This window comes from Eurosta solidaginis, unplaced genomic scaffold, assembly GCF_040869045.1.
Source record: "Eurosta solidaginis isolate ZX-2024a unplaced genomic scaffold, ASM4086904v1 ctg00001215.1, whole genome shotgun sequence".
In the NCBI taxonomy this organism is placed as follows: Eukaryota; Metazoa; Arthropoda; class Insecta; order Diptera; family Tephritidae; genus Eurosta; species Eurosta solidaginis.
The window spans coordinates 26,527-42,427 of NW_027137076.1; the positions used below are offsets into that span (position 1 = coordinate 26,527).

At 38.4% G+C, this 15,901-nt stretch overlaps 1 pseudogene; it reads right to left on the reverse strand.

The window, feature by feature from the left end:
• Positions 1-7,680: 7,680 nt before the first annotated feature.
• LOC137236098 (ATP-dependent RNA helicase Ddx1-like) lies at positions 7,681-8,923 on the reverse strand (annotated as a pseudogene).
• Positions 8,924-15,901: the final 6,978 nt, after the last annotated feature.

The window sequence follows — 15,901 nt, forward strand, 5'->3', positions numbered from 1 at the left end:
TGGCAAGGAGCGTGTACTGACTGTAGATACGGGCGCATCTCATTATTTAATCCAATCTGATGTGGTCAACAAAGATCGTTGATGAAGTCATATTGGGAGTGGATTTCTTAGTTGACTATGACATCAGGATCGACATGCAGAGAAGGATTATGCAGAATAAGAAGAAGGAAGTGCCACTTAACTTCAGTTTTGAGCAAGGGTTCAGCAATAAGCGAGTGCTGGTGAAAGAGATTCGACAAAAACCACAAAAGTCAAAGGCAGCAGATCGGGCAAGAGTTGATGGAACGAATGGACCAAACAAATCGGAACCGAAGGTACCTGCGAGAAAAACACTGGCATTGATAAACCTTAATGGACGCACTAAAACGAACGAAAGAATTTTCCAGAAAGAATGCAAGTGTGGTTTCAAGCTAGCGCGCACTAGCCAATCCGTCAAGATCAAGCCCTACGAAGTAGTTAATTGGCCAAACGACAGAGTGTGAGGGAACGGTCCAGGATATTGAGTAGTAGGATGAAACACAGGTACGACAAGAACAATAATTCGGAATGTTTCTTGGGGGGAGATTTGGTACTGATATACAACCCTCATTGGCGGAAGGTGTTCCATCCAAATTTTGGTGCAGTTGAGAAGGCCCGTACAAAGTTGTGAAGAGGATCAGTGATACCATCTGCCATATACAAACACGTGGGAAACCACGAAATAGAAGGGTGGTTCAGTTGGAAAGGCTAGTAGAGGGTGGATCGATCAGACTTAGGTGGAGGGCAGTGTGACGAATATTACCATCACTAGTAATAAACTCCCAACACACTGTCAGCCACACTGTGTACATACACGTTAATCATCATGTACATACATACATACAAGCAGCAGAGAGATACTCACAAACGCATGTCATCATCAGCCGAAATAGTACTTACATATTCACACGCATATGGTTACACACTACAAATACACGCGCGTATGGCTGGTGACCAGATAAAGGATCCTAGAAGAAACGTCTAGACATTTGGGCAGAGAGTATAAAAGCAGCACAAGCAGAGTAATCAGTAATCAGCTTTGATTTAAGCACGCTATTGGTTGTGAATTATAAGTGTTATTGTGAAGTACTTTCAAAGTAGTCTAATCAAGACCATTTTGCATTATTAAATATTGGAGCTATTCATTAAACAGTGTAACGATTCGAACGTTAGCAGAAGGGTTGGAATAAGCGGAATTTCCCTAAATTCGTTACAATATGAAGAGAAATTCAAACTTTAATCACCTGAGTGCTGAGTGGGTTGTTTGGGCAAAAGCTTATAAAAACTAAAATATATCGGTTCTTAACTATTTACTGATTTGAAGTGGAATTACCCTAGCAATCCAATAATCTAGTTGCAATAACTGTATGTTTATGATTATTGGATTACTTCAAGTAAATTATTAGCGCCCGTAACGTAGAAAAATTAGTTTCCTTTTGATACTTTTTTTCCATGATGAATTAATTGATGTTGTTTTTATTTTTATTTTCGGCCTTTCAAAAGTTATATCAAGAAGAATTTCCGAGCTCATGATAAATTAAATTAATATTTTCACTAAATATGTTTAAATAGTTATTTTATATATTAAAAATGTTCTCTTTTCCCTTAAAGCGATTACTTTAACTGAAAGAGCTTAATTGCAATAAAATCAATGCCAACTTTTTTATTACAAAATTAATACCTAAATTTTCCAAAATATAACCAATTAAATAATTGATTGTTCCGTACTTAACTCTCGCTTTAGATTTATAGCTTCACTATGAAATAACAATTACAAATGGGATTCATCACCTATTCTATATCGTTTCTTCTGGCACGTGTTGCACTATTAAAGCTAAGTCCTCCATTATTAGACCCCGTCTGTTTTTGAACCACTAGCAACTGTAAGCATACAGCCGCATCTTCACGAAAACCGCATGATTTCATGACCCCTCCAAGGAACGACACGAAAAAGTACGTCCACTGACAACATACCTATGTTGTGGATACAACCAACAGGTTCACGAGGAAAAATACATGAAAAGTGGAAGCTACATTATAATCTTCGATAACATACTTCATATCATACTCACTATAAGTAGCAAGCCTCCTACGTCCGTCACGATCACAAAACCCATATTATGTATGGTGTCAAGGACAAGTACAACTTCCACTGTGTAAAATATGGCCCATTTTTCTGCTATTTCATATCTGGACATAAGCAAAACAATATATATATATAAGTAGATGGCATCTTGAAAAGCAAAATGTGATTGTATAATCCAATCGGAATTGGCATGCGCTATAATGGACGTTCTTCCCAAAAGAAAGCCGAATCGGGTCATTTCATCATTCCGAATTTGGAGTATCTTCATGGCATAGACCTGTCGAGAGGATTTATGTCGTCTTAATTGTACTCCACCAAAAGCACCGAGTCCGATTAGTTTCATAAAACCAAAATAATACGCAGATAATTGCGAAACAAAAAAGGGGTTGTTTCGAATGATCTCAAAGTAACTACAAATTTTTAATGAAAACGATCTTAAAATTATCCAGAGATAATCCCGAAATAATCCTGTTATCATTTCGAAACGTTCATATTTTTCTCAACATTACCCATATGACAAATATTATTGGTTTAGGACACATTCCGCAGACCTAAATGCGACAATACTACTTTTGTTTTTACAGTCTTTTCTCGCTGATTAGTAGAAGCATTAGTAAATCGAGGACACAGTTTGGTAGGTTTTGCACTGTGAATACCGGCGGTCCTCATAATTTGCAATTTCCGGCAATTTTTTGCAGATCTTAGTTAGCTCCCTTCTAATATAGATGTGTGGTATATAGATTCAGTGTTACAACGGTCTACCAAAACGGTTCAGAAATTTATTCACATGCAGAACAGGAAGCTTTTTTTTAACTGAGAGTTATCTTTCCATGAGGGACTTAACTCATACACTTTTGACATTTGTTTTAAATTAACTCTGAGTTCGAAAAACAACTTGAAACTTTGCAAGAGGGACTAAGAGGTTCAACGTTTTTTTACAATCCTGAATATAATATGCCCTAACATGACGCCAACAATCAACACAATTCTAACGTGCAACCGGTGGCTCTAACACCAGTCCCTTTGTTTCAATCCGGCTGATACTGCAAGGTTCCTTGGACTTCCGTGAGAGGATATCGGTGACAATTCATGATTAGTCGAACCTTTGCATTTTGATAAGCACTGCTACGAAAAAAGGGCAAACATGAGTGTATTTCTACCTAGAAAAGTCTTTCAGCCATTTTTTGTTTGTTTAGCAGATGACATTCAGAGTCGGCAATAACTATGAAGGTTCCCCAATGCATGCTAAATTTCATCCAAATATATTTGAACGTGCTGCAGTAAATGACACCAAAAGACAACTAACGGAACATCTAGACATTCAAACATCCAGATATGTGTGTACCAAATTTCATCCGCGTCTGTTTAAACGTTTTGGCGTTATGTCACAAAGTCAAATATCTTAAATATACAGGGATCCTAAAATTAAAATTAAAAATAAAAAAAAAAAATAAAAATTTAATTCCGATAATTTCTGTGTCATATACCTCAAAATAAGTCATACAAATATGATTAAAACTCACACGCCTATCAAACACTGAGCAATGTTTTATACACTAAAAATTCGCTAATCTTCTCTAGCTTCATCTGACCCTGAATAAGCGAAAACGCTTAACCTCACCTGCAACTTCCGCCTAGCAAACGCACCTGTTGTCCATTTTCGACGCACTAAAACTGGTGATCTACATAACCAGCTTACGGTTGCTATGAGTATACCACAGAAATGTTCAACCAAGAAAAACTAAAATATTTTAAACAATATCAAATGGAAAGCAAATTTGCTACTCACTTGGTCCAAGCATTTCAGCTCTTCAGTGGGATACGCCACTTTTTGGCAGCGTTTTATTCATAGTTGCTGCACTTTGTTAAACTCGTTTGCGCACAGATGCATTTGAATGCATTCTTGTATTGTATGGTATTTTATTAAACATTTTCTAGATGCATACTTATTAACCTAAGATTACAGTATTACATTAAATAATTTCAAATTACTATGCAGCATAAGAAAAGTATATGACATTTTTTATATTAAAGTTTAAAATAGTTCTAAATGCCAGTCCTAGCTTTGGTATATTGATTTGTGTGAGGTGTATAAAAATAAAAATATCATGAAGAGTTTAATTAATTTGTTTATTAGCCGTTAATGAATAAATATATAAATTTTTCTGTTTGTGAGCTCTAGGCCCCTTTTAAGTAAAACCACTCGGTTTGTTGCTAGTATGTATTTAATTTTCAATATTTCGATCTCAGATTGAGATGTTTTATTTAAAAGAGGCCTAGAGCTCACAAACAGAAAAATATGAAGAGTTTAAGTTATACATTAAAATAAATTATCACATAGAGAATCAATACTAAATGTTTGCAGCTTCCTAAGCTAGGTAAGGTTTATAGGGTCGTCCTCAGCATCGTTTCTAATTCAAAGTGATTATAACCAAAAAGATGCAGCTTAACTTCTTTTTTAAATAAGTTGACATTTCTTATTACTGAAAAGTTAAAATTAATGAGACGAAAGGTTTCAACTTCAATGTCTGACAATAATTGTTTTTATTAAAGAAATTCTTTTCTTTTATACATAATTTCTTGACCTACACATTCATAATTATTCTAATACTAACAAACGAAAAATATGTACATTTGTAAAATAGTATGCATAATCAGCAGATTGCTATTTATATAAACCATGTAAAATGTTTGTGTATGAATATTTGGGTGATTCACATTAACAAAGTAAACAATATAAATTAGTTGTGTGTAAATATTTTGGTGACAAACTAACATTGACGATCGGAAAGTTTATTGACCGGGGTGAGTGACTGAGCAAAAATGTTAAGGTGTGAACTTACAAGGGTTTCGTATTCGGCATTCAATTGATGTTGGCTTCCCGCTGTGTCGGGTCAATGTAATTTATGTCGCATAATATTGTAATATGTTTACGCTATGACTGCGTGTGGTCTGTTCATAAAAATGCATTGGCATAGAAGTTCATGATACATAATGCCGCAAATGTATTGCTTAGGTGGGCATGGCGCATAATGCTACACCATCCGCCTTAGAAAAATAGGCTTATAAAATTGTGTGAACAATTGTGTAAGACTCTTTGTTTGAGTTTTGAATGCTTTTGGTAACTAGATATGAAAGTGAAAGAGTTTGTGTACTTTGTTTCTAATATGCTGACCTTGATACTTTTATTATTTTTACATTTTGTTTTTTTTCTTTTTAACAATGTTTTGTACAAGTATTTTTCGCATCAAAATTTTAATCTTAACAACTATTTTACTTATTTTATTTATTTTACTTATTTTATTTATTTTATTTATTTTACAGCCGGATTTTAAATGTGTGCACCTACTTAAAATCCGCTTGTCTTTAGAAATTTTAATTAAATAACCGAGTAAATTGGAATGCTTATTTTACGATTATTTGCTTTAAATTATCAAAAGATGTTTTAAATGGGTTTAAGCCTATTCTTGTGGACTATTATTTCCTTATCTTTATTATTCCTATCATTAACTTCTAAATTATACCAAACTATTTTCCTATCGAAATTTTTCTATGTATATAAGTTACCGTAAAAATGTTTATTGTTTATCTATCTACCGAGGGTTAGAGTAAAAATATTTTCCTATTAATATTTTCTAATCTATTGGGTTTAAAGTAAAGTATTTTTCCTAATATGTAAAATTATGACCTTATGAGGTCCAGGCAATAAATGGTTGTATTTATTTTATTTTATTAAACTAATTCCGCATATTATTCAAGGAAAAAAAGTAGTAGTTCTATTAGAGGATAAGTGCAAAGTACAGTGGGTGCAAAAAATTTTTTCGTATCTTTAAATGTTCTTTTTATAGTTTCGATAATTTTCCTATTTTCCAGCAATATCTTTGATCTTATGTGTCATGCGATTTCTGCGGCGGCCACCAAGACAGAATCGTCATGACTTTTATGAAGAATTTATTTTTATTTTTATACCGGGACTGTCACTTGCACAACCTCTTTGGTTAGTGCAATTATTTGATCTTTGAGAACTTGGGTACCAATTATTATTTTATAAATTCGCCTACTGCAGTAAATATTCAATTTTTAATCACCAATTTGTCCCTCAGGACAACTGTGTTTTTCCTTATAATATTCAAGTCCTCGATTGCCGACATTCTTGTATGCCTGGTCGAATATTGTCCTAAGTCAATAACTTCCTCAACAATCTGGTTGCTTGAAAATTTTTCTACGCTAACATTTTTCTATCCTAAGATGAAAACGAGCGCGACTAGTCTTTTCTTGCAAATTTATATAGCGCTTCACATTTATTTTTATATGTTCTTTTTGTGACTTTCCTTCATTATTATTTTTTGTTGGCTGGTTGTAAAATTTCTGTATTTTTTTTGTTTCATTAGGTTTTGCTTACTTCCACTATCCTAGAATTTCCTATTGCTTCATGACCATCTTTGTCAGAGCATTCAAAGGAATTTATGCAAATGTTTGATTTGTTGTTCACTTTAGGCAGGGCTGCCTTTGCTGTCGATTGTGATATTTTTAGATTTACTATTTGAGATTTACTTGAATTATTTATTGCTCTTCCGCAGTTTTGGGTCAAAAGAATTTAGATGTTTGAGAAGGAGGGAAAAAAAATTTTAGATGCGCTGTTGCACGTTTTTCAATTGCATATATTTGATTTTCAAATATTTTCTTAGTATCGTGGCCATTGCAATGATCAATAGCCCGACTACGCAAATCATTGCTCCTATCCAAACATCTGGAATTTTTGGGGTAATTTTTGTGTCTAGTTGGTCTGGTGGCTCATATTTTACTATTGTTTAGGCCACCAGCCTGAATATTTCGGGCCACCCTAACACGCACATTAAATATTTTGTTATTAATACCGGTAACGGCTAACACCAGCCGAGAGCTAACTTTGAAGGGGAAAAACTCAACGAAATTTAGCTATCGGCAGGTGCCGCGGACTTGTTCGCGGTCTTGGCTCCTTCTTCTTTTTTGGAACGTTCAAGAGCCAGCAGCTAGCCCCAGCAACGCACACGCCCGACTTCCCCGGGTCCACACTGCCCCGCAAAACATTGGTCCTTCGAGCCGGAAAAGGTTGTATTTTCGCCGACTACTCTAGTGTACTCTAAGGCTTTTGCCTGAATTGACAGTCACTGTTCAACATAAATCAATTTCAATTTGCATACCAATCAATACCCTTTGCACTTGCTTCATCATTGCCATGCCAAGTGAGTAAGTCCTCTTCCCCATGTTCTCTCCTCCCCCTCTTTCCTTCTTAAACAACTCAATCTAATTTCTTTGTTAGTTTAAACGGGAAGTTGTGTGTTTATTATCATCATTGCCACCAATATCATTGTCACTATTATACTTATTCATTGCCGATAATCGTTGGCTTAATAGATTCCCTGAAATACACTTACAGGTTTTGCACAAAAGCTGGCCAATAATTAGTGAAACCGAATGGTTTATCCTTGTGGATACCAGATATTGTACAAGATTTGTAAAACCTTTTTGGAAAGTTTACCCGAACAATATATGGATTATATGCAACCGTATGGCGAATATGAGGAACACGATGATCAAGATTCATCACAAGGTCCTTCGTCATCACCAATGAAGGAACAACAGCAAACCATACCGGTTATGACGCGTATGGTCAGCCAGAACCAATCACCCTTACAACCACTACAACAATTGCAAAAATTAGCTTCATCCAGAACAAAGAATCTGCAATATGTCAACGACACAAACCCACTACTAATCATCTCTTCAAGCCGTCCAGGTGTACCGACTACAATATGGAGACCTTGTTGTAGTGAACTTTTCTGCGTTTCTAACTTAACACCACCAATCAGTAACAGCGAACGCACATCCGGATTGCCTAAATGTACTCGAAATTTTTCAATTTGATTATAAGTTTGTTCAGCTAATTCATGACTCGGCTCGATAATAATGGCCTGTGGTGCATTAGGTGCTGGCTGATTGGCTGCTGTATTTGTTGCAGGACTAGCAAGCGGATTTGCTTTAGAACGTTCAGCACCTGCTAGGCAAACCGCCATGAAACCATTCTTTAGTGGATACATAAATTCGCTTTTACCAAAATTAAACAACATTTCAGCATTTTTCAACACAACAGCTGGATAAAATGTTTCATTACGTTGATTTTCAGGTATACGAAAAGCTACACCAAGACCTTTGCCATTCTTGGCAAACACAATTTCATTGGCCTGCAAATCGAGAAAGCAGCCAATCACATCTTTTTTACCAAATGCTTCCCCATAATCATCAAATTGAGGATTATTGGATTTTTTTCCTGTGCCACCAAAGCCATAACCATTACGACATGTACCAAGATCTAGATCGGCTTGCTCAGTAGACCAACCCACACGACAAAGGCCTTCGTCAGTGACAGTAGCTTCATAATAGAATTTTCCTTTGTCACGGACGCCGATGGTTGCACGGCAACCATGCCATTCTTTAAACTCACGCGATTGACAACGCATTCCATCTGGTGTTACAGCAAGTGCTGCCCCACGATCAAAGAACGACATTGTCCATGGTGCAATAGCGCCACCAGCAGCAACAGTTTTGCTAACTTTTCCCTCCTCTAAATCACGTAATGTTTCCCAAACTATTTGCAAAATAGGTAAACAGAAAGCTCCTGTTTTACCAGAACCAGTTTCGGCGGCCATAAAGTACATCGCCACCTCCGAGAATGAGCGGTATTGCTTCAGCCTGTACATCGGTCGGCAAGGTCCATTCCATTTCTTCGATTGCCCTGGCAATTTCCAGTAAAACACCTAATTCTTCAAAGGCAGTCATTTTCGGAGATACAAAAATTTTCACTATGGTGCTAAAGCCGCTGGACAAAATGTCAAATATGTAGAGCTACGAAGAGGCTAACGAGCACGAATTCATGTTAATGCCGCTTTGGTTTACGCCAACGTACCGATGGATATGTTTATATTTGTCCACCACGAAATCCGGGCATTCGTTGCCGTTGTTACATGAATAGAGCACAATGGGACTGTGCGCCACGGGTCTGTGGATCCAAAAATGGCATACGTAGACGGCGTTCCATACATAAACGTATATTAAAATTTTCGCTATGTTCTATATTTCCTTATAAGCCGAATCATTGAGGAAATTCTGTATTTTCCCGAATTTATTGATATTTCCAATATCAGAGCGTGCTCTTGCGAAGGATTAGTAATCAGCTGAAATGAAAGAAAAAGGGAAAAAGAAATTAGAAAATTTTACAAAATTATAAAAAGGGACCGATACTGGCATACTTATACTTACCCATCACAAGTTTTTCTTCATAGTGAAAATTCATTCAAAATGTATCTATACTCATTTCTATGAATAAATGACATTTTGAATGAACGAATCAAGGTTGCCACTCGATGACATTTGCTTTTGTCTCTTCTTACGCCGTGAACACATTGCGCGCGGCCCCATGGGATTACAAGTCGGATCCGCGGGATCCAACAAACTCGAGTGTTAGTAACCGAACAAAAAAAAAATCAACTAACGAAAACCCCGAAGATACAGCCTGGTTTCACTGAAAACAAACGCACCAGGTTGTATTTCGATAGTTTTTTTTTGACATTCGGCCGTTTTTTTCTTCCTTATTTTTTTTGAAAAAAGTTTGTAGTTTGAAAATTTGGTTCACAAAACGCAATCAGGATCAACCTTCTTATGAAAAAAGTGAACCATTCGAGACCGAAATAATTTTCGCGGTTTATTTGCATTGTTTTCCTTGTTAAAAAGGTTAGTGCAAAATTAAAATGTAAAACATAAACAGAAACATGTCACACTCAATAGTGGTCTCGCTTTCATGATAGGGATTGTTTTTGTGTATTGAAGTTCCGATAACGTTTCGTCTGTCTTTTCAGCTTGAAATCCAAGCAAGAATAAAGTAGTCTCATATATGCTTTGGATACTACAAACAAGGGAGAAATTAAACTTTTTAGAAAATACTATAAATTTTATGCCGCGTCAGAACTCAGACGCGAGTTTTTCCTAAATAATTTCGTGACATGACCATTATGTATCATCTCGCTGCCAAATTGGCAGCACCGCACAGCTGTCTGACTCCAATGAGTAGAGGAGTTATCAACTGACAGCTCTACAAATTGCCACACTCGATAGTGTAGGCTATTCCCGCCAGGGTTGTGTTGAAATCAACAAACACACCACAATTTGTGATTCTCACACAACATGGCCCAAATCAACACAAAGAGTGTTCCCAGACAGCGAATAAAGGCCTCTTTACATCTGTCGCACATTTTATCTGCACTAAGTCGCTTAAACGACAATCTTATTAACCAGCTCTGATTCACAAAGAGCATTGAAAATACATGGGTAACACGTGATACCATCTTTTACCCAAATCATCGCGCATATAAACGCTGATTGCCTGCATCAGGAAAGGAAACAAATGGAAAAAAAATACAATTGCCATAGTTTATGTTCGGTAACCTCATTTAACTGTTTTTGATTATTTTCAATATAACATTTTTCACCCTGTTGAAAATATTCAACAAAATAGAATATCCATTTAGGCGTACTATCTAAATAAAGGATTTACTAATGGTCTAATAGTGTTTTCAACCACCACAAGCATATAAAATAAGAATAACCTAATAAGATTATGCACTCCACATGAATCCCTTATCCCGAGTACGCCAACCAATATGTCAGCCAGAATCGACCCCTGGTCTCCGGCCATTAGCCACCCAACCAACCTATGCAGCGATATTACTAAACGCTACCACTTCCAGACATGCCTGGATTTGCATTCAAACGCTCCAAAACCGAGGCACGGCCCAATCGCTTACCGTCTGTGCACCAAACCGCACGGAGTACGATTGTGCCCAATTTACCGTGGTATGTCGACTGAGGAGCGACTACGTGCAATACTCATTCACCGCTATTGTCCCAACTGCCTATCCCCGTTCCACCGCCTAGAAATATGCCCCAGCCAAGACCGATGCCGACGTTGCAGTGAACCACATCACACGACGCTACATATGGACGGGGATCAGCCGTCGCCACCTCAAAGCAAGCACGACGACGACGATGCGAGCTCGGAGGGGGTCCTCTCCATCCATGTCACGGAGCAAACGAAATCATGGGCCCAGCAAGTCGAGGAAGAAGAGAGGCTGGTCAATGCAGCAGAGGTAGCCCAATCGGGCAGCTTAGAAACGCCGCGATTCCGGCCACCATTACGTCATGAGAGACCCGAGAACCGCTCGCCTATGTACGGCGCTTTCGCTCGCTTACAAATCGGGGATGGCGCGGATACACGTCCTTTCCGCCCATCGCACCGCCCTACTGGTAAACAGCGTGACGATGCGGAACTACGACCCAAGCCACCGAAATAGCAAACTATGCCAGGTTAAACCCCACGGCAAATCTGGACCCGTCGGTAGCGGGCCCAATCCAGTTCATGAAGCTGGCCTATCCGACGTTTTACCGATCGTCGCCAGTGTTGCTCACTTTGGGCGCCGACGTCTACGCAAGTATTATGGTCGGCGGCACACCCGCGTCGACTGTCGGTGGGCTCCTCACCCAAGCCACAATTTTCGGCCTCGTCGTGTCTGGAGCCCACCCACTATAAACACTTTAATTATACCACAAGGTGCATTTTAAACCAAGCAATCCCACGTACTTGAACACTAACGCTTTTCTCTTTCATCCACAGCTCAGCGAGGCTGCAGTATTGAAAGCACGGATGTCCAGCGGAGATCGCACTTACCATGCAATTATACATACATATCATATTTTTAATTTATTTAGTTTATCCTGCCTTGGGAAGGTTGCTGGCGTACTCACCGAGTTTCAAGTTGCTCGCGGCAAGGGGGCCGGCATGTTTAGGCCACCAGCATAAATATTTCGGACCACCCTAACACGGACATTAATTATTTTGTTATTAATACCGGTAACGGCTAACACCAGCCGAGAGCTAACTTTGAAGGGGAAAAACTCAACGAAAGTTAGCTATCGGCAGGTGCCGCGGACTTGTTCGCGGTCTTGGCTCCTTCTTCTTTTTTGGAACGTTCAAGAGCCAGCAGCTAGCCCCAGCAACGCACACGCCCGACTTCCCCGGGTCCACACTGCCCCGCAAAACAACTATCCTATTTTCAGATACTTTATTATCTGAACTTGCTGAATTTTCCTTCCTTAGTTCATATCCGGCTATCACTATCTTGATGCCTTGCGCAATCTTTGTCCCCCAAGCCATGCTGAAAATTTTCTATAATTATCTCTCTGAGAAATGAACTAAGTTTAATTTTTGATAAAATTATGATTTTATTATTTATCCTATGTTTTCATTAGGTTTATTAGCTTAATATAGTTTATAAAAAAAAATTTTTAATTCATTTTAATTTTCAGAGTCAAAAAAAAAAATTATTAGGTGCTGCTATAGCTTAACATTTAGCATTTTCGGGGAACACTCTCCTAATCATTCTCATTATTTCTTCTACCTTGGGTGTGGGATTTATTATATCTTCTATTGTGGGTCCGCTTTCTATTCCTTTTATTTTCCACAATTTCTTTAACCCTTCTAGTTCCTTTTTTAAGTCCTTAGTGTGTAATGTATTTTCGTCCCACCATTGGAGGGGGAAATCTGGAAAGTCCCTTTCCATTGAAAAAAAAATTATAAAATGTCCTATGGGTTTCTTTAAAGGGATAGGTGAAACTGTTGGAAGTTAACTGACTGTTTTAAAAAAATGTCCTAAATGTTAAGTTTATTATTAGGTTATACTCACACACTTCGGTAGCCGTTGAGATATGCACGCTTGGATTGCTCTAAACCTAATGACTTTTTATTTCTGATGGCATAATTCAGCATTGCCATATTTACAAAAATTACAACGTCAAATATATCAATTAATAAAGTTAGTTTTACACTGAGAATAAAAATTCATTGTTGTTAGTAAATTTGAATTTGCATACACAACACCATCCCCCGCTTTAATTTCGAAAATCTTCTGCTTGATAGCGGTGTACCGATTTGCGCATAAGGCTGCTTCGACGAACTTCTTTTGGACTTGTTGACTGTTCTTGAGAATGCTCATTATCTGCATTCGCCGTAGTATCTGGTAGCAATAAGTTGGTAACTGGATCAGTTTCTCCTATTTTATCATCAGCTGATATTTCGTTGTTCACATGTCGACTTTTCATTTGATTCTGGTGTCATTTATAGTAGCCCATACTAGTTTTTACTACGTACATCACTTTTCCCAAGCGCCTGTCTACGAACCCTTTTAACCATTTTTCTCCACGACCATAGTTACGGTTGTAAACACTTTCCTTAGGAGAAAATTTGGTTGTAGTTTCTCTAAAATCTTTTTTGTCAGTTTTCACCGAAAACATTTGCGAAAAGAGAGTACGTACAGGCCGACTATGTAAAAGATGTGCTGGTGATACGCCCTTTGCATTCGGCATAGTACGATACGACGTAACAAATTTTAGTACGGCTTCGCTTACTTGCAATCCGTCATCTAAATTCTTTTTTACAGAAGTTTTGAAGGTACGTACAAATCTTTCAGCCAGCCCATTGGAGGGTGGATGAAACGGTGCCATGGTGATGTGCTTTATAGCGTTTTGAGCACAGAACATTTTGAAAGCTTCGGCTGTAAGTTGTGGGCCATTGGCACTTACGATAGTCTCCGGCAAACCTTCAGCAGCAAAAATGGTAGTTAATGCGAAAATCGTCGATTCTGTCGAAGTATTTGCGAGCTCGCAAACAAATGGAAATTGCGAGAACGAGTCTATGCACAGAAGACACATTGAAGCAAAAATTGGACCAGAAAAGTCAATGTGGACCCTTTGCCAAGGTGCTTGAGGTTCAGGCCAGCTAGAATATTGCCGCCTATCACTTGGACCAGCTAGTTTGCAGTTTTCACATCCATCTGCTACCCTCTCGATGTCCTTGTCGATACCGGCCCACCAACAGTGTTGTCGTGCCAGTTGCTTCATTTTGACCACACCCCAATGTCCGTCATGTAGATGACGCAAAACTTGTTCACGCAATGAGTGTGGGATAGTTACCCGTGTGGCGTCACTCTGTAATAAAACGAAATCATTTTAAACAATTAATGACCACTTACGAGCAAAATACGGCCGAAGATCCTCGTCGTTCGGATTCAACTTCTCAGGCCACCCGTTCTGAAAGTATTGTTTAATTTTCTGCATTATTGGCTCACTTTTGGTGCTTGCGCGAATGAGATCAGCATTAATTGGAGTTCCAATAGTAGCAACTTGATTAATTTCGCCATTGTCGAAATCTTCATAAGGACCCGATGGCAATCTCGATAAAGCGTCTGCATTTGCATGATCGGTTGTTTTGCGATACTTAATTTCGAATTGGTACCCCATGAGCGTAATAGCCCACCGTTGTATACGTTGTGCCGTCATTGTTGGAAGGCTTTTATCTGGGCTAAATATACTGACTAATGGTTTGTGATCCGTAATATGCGTAAACTTGTGCCCGTATAAAAACTTATGAAATTTTTTCACTCCGAATATTATTGCCAAACCCTCCCTTTCAATTTGGCTATAGTTTTCTTGATGACGGTTAAGGGTCTTCGAGGCAAAAGCGATCGGTTGCTCCGTACTATCTGGATGTATGTGCGAAAGCACGGCTCCAACCCCATACGATGATGCGTCCTTAGCAACAACTATTGGCAAGTCTTCTCGAAAATGGGCTAGCATCGTAGCCTTAACTATATGTCCCTTGAGAATGTTGAACGCATTTTCTTGTTCGGACTTCCACTGGAACGTCACACTTTTTTGCCACAATCTGTTAATAGGTGCTGCAAGTTGAGAATAGTTTGGTATGAAATTATGGTAATAATTTATTTTGCCCATAAATGCCTCAAGCTCTTTCAAGTTTGTTGGCCGTCGCAAGTTCTTCACTGCATGAATACCCGATTCGTCAGGCAGAATACCATCTGCGCTTATTTCACGACCCAAGTATGTTAATTTCGTTTTGAGAAACTCGCATTTCTCTTTCTTGCATTTGATACCCGCTGCTTTGTGGATCTGAAGCACTTTGGCTAAGCGCTCAAGGTGTTCTTGTTCGTTTGCACCGGCGATGATAATGTCATCTATGTAATTTGCGCATCCATCAACTCCACACAATAGCTGCTCTAGATGTTTCTGAAACATGGTTGGGGCGCTTGCCACTCCATACAGTAATCGCTGGTACTGAAATAACCCAAGCGGTGTGTTGACCACCAGAATTTTTTTCGAATCTTCGTCGAGCTCCATTTGCAGGTATGCATCACGCAAGTCAATCTTAGAAAAATATTTGCCATGTCGAATTGTATGCAGCAGGCACTCTCTAGTAGGTAAAGGATATTGATCTACATCAATCTGCTGGTTCACCCCTTTTTTAAAATCTCCACAGATGCGTATCGATCCGTCTGGTTTTGTTGCTAACACAATAGGAGATGCCCAGTCGCTGAAGGTAATTTGCTGCGAAATACCTGCTTGTGATAACCGTTGAGCTTCCTCTTTAAATTTCGGCAGGTGTGCAAAAGGATTGGGCCTTCTATTACTGAACTTAGGCACTGTGTTTTGCTTAAGTTTAACCGAAGCTTTGACTAAATTCATTGTACCAAGTGCTGGTGTAAACACCTCTTCGAAGGTAGTCAGAAGTGTTTGCAACTTTTCGACCGACCTGACAGCCAAGATATAAACTTACACAATTTTGAAGCCCAATTCTTCAAATAAATCTACCCCAAATAAATTGCTAGAACCGCGCACATTAGAAACTACTAAAGG